General features: G+C 44.2%; 1 non-coding gene across 1 annotated transcript; it reads left to right on the top strand.

Moving 5' to 3' along the window:
* Window positions 1–2,878: 2,878 nt before the first annotated feature.
* Window positions 2,879–2,973, top strand: trnai-uau (transfer RNA isoleucine (anticodon UAU)). Its single transcript has 2 exons — window positions 2,879–2,916; window positions 2,938–2,973. It is a non-coding gene; the product is annotated as a tRNA-Ile (tRNA).
* Window positions 2,974–3,429: the final 456 nt, after the last annotated feature.

The following is a 3,429-nucleotide window of genomic DNA, read 5'->3' as shown; positions in this document are numbered from 1 at the left end:
CTTTGGAACCAAAGCAGCCCAATTGTAAAAGAACATTCCTTGGGAAATGAAGTGCACTGGGGAGGCTAACAGAAGAATTGGCTTTGTTCACCTGGTAGTTGATGCTTTTCCCTAAACAGTTGATGAGCGTGAGCGACGGGAAGCGCTACATAGCTGCGGATGAGGGGTAAAATATGCAATTTTGGCAAACTGGTTATCAAAAAGGAAAATGGATGCTCAGGATTTATCAAGGAGAGTAAGGGACGCTCTGGACGTAATAGACAGGGGAAGGGACGGCCCGGATATACCAAACTGTTTAAGGGACGCTCCGGATTTACCAGACAGTGAAATGGACGCTTCTGTTTTACTAGACAGGGTTAGGGACACTCCGGATGTAACAGACAGTGTAAGGGACGCTCCGGATGTACCAGACAGTTTCAGGGACGCTCCGAATTTGCCATACATGGTAAGGGACGCACTTGTTTTACCATGCAGGGTAAGGGACGCTCCGGATATACCAGACAGTTTAAGGCACGGTCTAGCTGTACCAAACAGGGTAAGGGACGCTCCGGATATATCTCACAGGGTAAGGGACGCTCCGGATGTATCAGACAGGGTAAGGGACGCTCCGGATGCATTGGATAGGGTAAGAGACGCTCCGCATGTACCAGACTGGGTAATGTACGCTCCCGATGTACCAGACAGTGTAAGGGACACTCTGGATGTTTCAGATAGGGTGAGCGACGCTCACGATGTACCAGACAGGGTAAAGGACCCTCCGGATGTGCTAGACAGGGTAAGGGATACTCAAGACGTTCTGGAGCAGGTAAGGGACGCTCAGGGACTATCAGACGGAGTACGGGATGCTCAGGGGGTATCAGAGAGGCTGATGGATGCAGGGTTATTACTTTCTAAACCTCACATTTTCTAAGTATCAATAAAAGCAAAATTTGTATCCGAATGTAACAGATGGTCTGCCGTGTCCCACGTGGGGGCAATGAGAAGGTAGAATGGGGCCGGACTGGACATTTGAAGCGCTCAGAAATACATGTATAACTGACACAGATTCCCCCACCGAATAGAAAAATAAATAATGCAGAAACATCTAAATATATTTGTAACGAACAGAAGTGCAAATGCATTTACATCTAACACAACAGCAACTCACAAATACGTTCGTATCTAATATGGACACACACAAATGTACTTACAACCATCACCTGTGATTGTTTGATAAAACAATACTTTAATTGTTTGTCTTTAAAGCCATGATATTTACATGACATTTGCATTGACCTTCCTCCTAAGCCGCTGGAGATTAATGGAGAATGATTTGTGTCCTGAACGATAATTTCTTAGGCGGATTAGAACAAGTTTTGAGCGCAAGTCCAATATTAGAAGTCGACGTTAAAAAGAAGCTCACGTGGGACCTTTCGCAAATTTCAATCTACAATCCACAAAGCGAGATTCTTAACCCTAGACTTAAGAGTCACTCTGTCTAGAATACTGGCCCAATCAACTGGTTATCAAACGTAAAATCAAATAGATTTGTCATGTATTGTCCATTGCATTTTGACTGAGACGTGTGCCCGCAGTTTCATTCCGGTTCTAAGCCCTCTTTTTAATGTCGATGACTTGCCTGGAATGTGCTTGGAGAAGTATTAGAATCGCAGTACAGCCCTTCCCACTGTCGCTTCCTCTAAATCTCCATCCAGGATTCTCACTAGTGCAAGGTTCATCAACTTGAGCTGCTGTTTAATTTGTTCTCGGCATTAACTGTGCTGATCCTTTAACTTGTCCCACTACACAACAGCTCCAAATTTGTCGATTGCACCTCGAGGGCACTTTTCATACGTAAAGCTGCAACATCTGCCGGAGAGAGATTCAATTTCAACGGTTCCAACAACAACGGGTCGATCGAAATCAAACTTTACATCCTCACCTACACGCTGCAGATGCAAATCTATGCGCTCCTCTGCTTCAGTGATTTCTTGTTTCACAGCAATGGGCAGTTTTTGCTCTCTGAGGCTGCAATCGCTGCTTTCCACTGGCAGCGGGCGCTTGGCGAAAGCGGGACCGGACACACGGCCTGAACTTTGCTGCTGTCGCGGCCACACTCACTCCGGGAGCTGGGGACCAGCAAACCAACTCATGGGTTTGTTGCCGCTTCTGAAATGCGGCTCCGAACTGTTGCTATTAACAAAGGCAGCGCTGCAGGGTCCTGTAATGATCTCTCACAAAGTCGGTATATCTGTAGATTTTGAGTATGTACAGAACTGTATAGAGAAAAGTAGAATACTGCGTGGCCCTTAATGTATTTTATTAAACTCTACCTGCAAAACACGATTGAACCAGGGACATGTTGTACTTTAGACGGAAGTGATAACCTTCGGAAACTGTTGCTCATTAAATAATTAGAGAAACAGCTCAGAACAACAATTGTAATCTATAAATACTCTTACCCTGCGATACCGATTCCATTCCATGTCGAGGAGCTAAAATTAAGAAAACTGTTTATGTATTATATACATCTCATTAGACTGTGTGAGAAGTTGGTTGTTATCGTCATTAATCAACCAGTAACCCACATGGTTAACGAATCATGGGCAAAATTTTAAAACTTTTTTTTGTTTTGCATGTGATGAATTTTCATCGCTTCTCATTTTGCAGACTGTATTTCAGGAGCTGGGTAAAAATGTTCAGTACTTATGACACCAGGATCTGCTGCAGCCTTTGGTAAATTCACCAGCTCGCTAACACATGAGAGTAACTCCTGTTTCACTCTTTCATATAAACCCAGCCAATGCGCCTCAATTAAACAACATTGCACCCCTGCACGATTAGACAACCTTAAATGTGCAAGTAAATGAGCACGGATAACTAAAGCACATCAAGCACAGCTCTAGTGGCGCAATCGGTTAGCGCGCAGTACTTATATAACAGTACAGACTTGGAGAAATGCTGAGGTTGTGAGTTCGAACCTCACCTAGAGCAGCTAATGTTTTTGTGGTGTGATACTTCGACCGGAGCAGAAGGTACAATGGTGTTTCCGCAAACCATCTACTTATTAGCTGTTCCACGTGGGCACTTAGGTTCCTCAGGCCCACCGTGTTCCAATAAGGGATTTGAGTATTAAAGGAGCCCTTCAGTATTACTTATTGACAGGAGGGAAGGTGGGGCCAGTTTTAACTGTTAAACCAGCAACTATCAGGCGAAGAATAATGTGCAGGAAATAGATTCGATTTCAAAGCAGTGACTTAAGTCTTTGGCACAAGCGAGAAGATGTGTAAACTCAGGAGTTATCTGTATACGTTTCCGACATCATGTTGAACACAAACAACGATTCACCTGAATATGATGTTGAGAATTACTAGGACAGAAGTTACGTACAGACAATCGCCCAAACACCATATCCACAATTAGGTTGTCACCGACCTTCTTGTTATGGGG

This window comes from Somniosus microcephalus, unplaced genomic scaffold (genome assembly GCF_052327205.1).
Source record: "Somniosus microcephalus isolate GS21.2 unplaced genomic scaffold, FLI_Smic_1.0 unresolved_chr9, whole genome shotgun sequence".
Lineage (NCBI taxonomy): Eukaryota > Metazoa > Chordata > Chondrichthyes > Squaliformes > Somniosidae > Somniosus > Somniosus microcephalus.
Note: the sequence above shows the minus strand (reverse complement) of the source record. Positions and strands in the feature narration are given on the sequence as shown.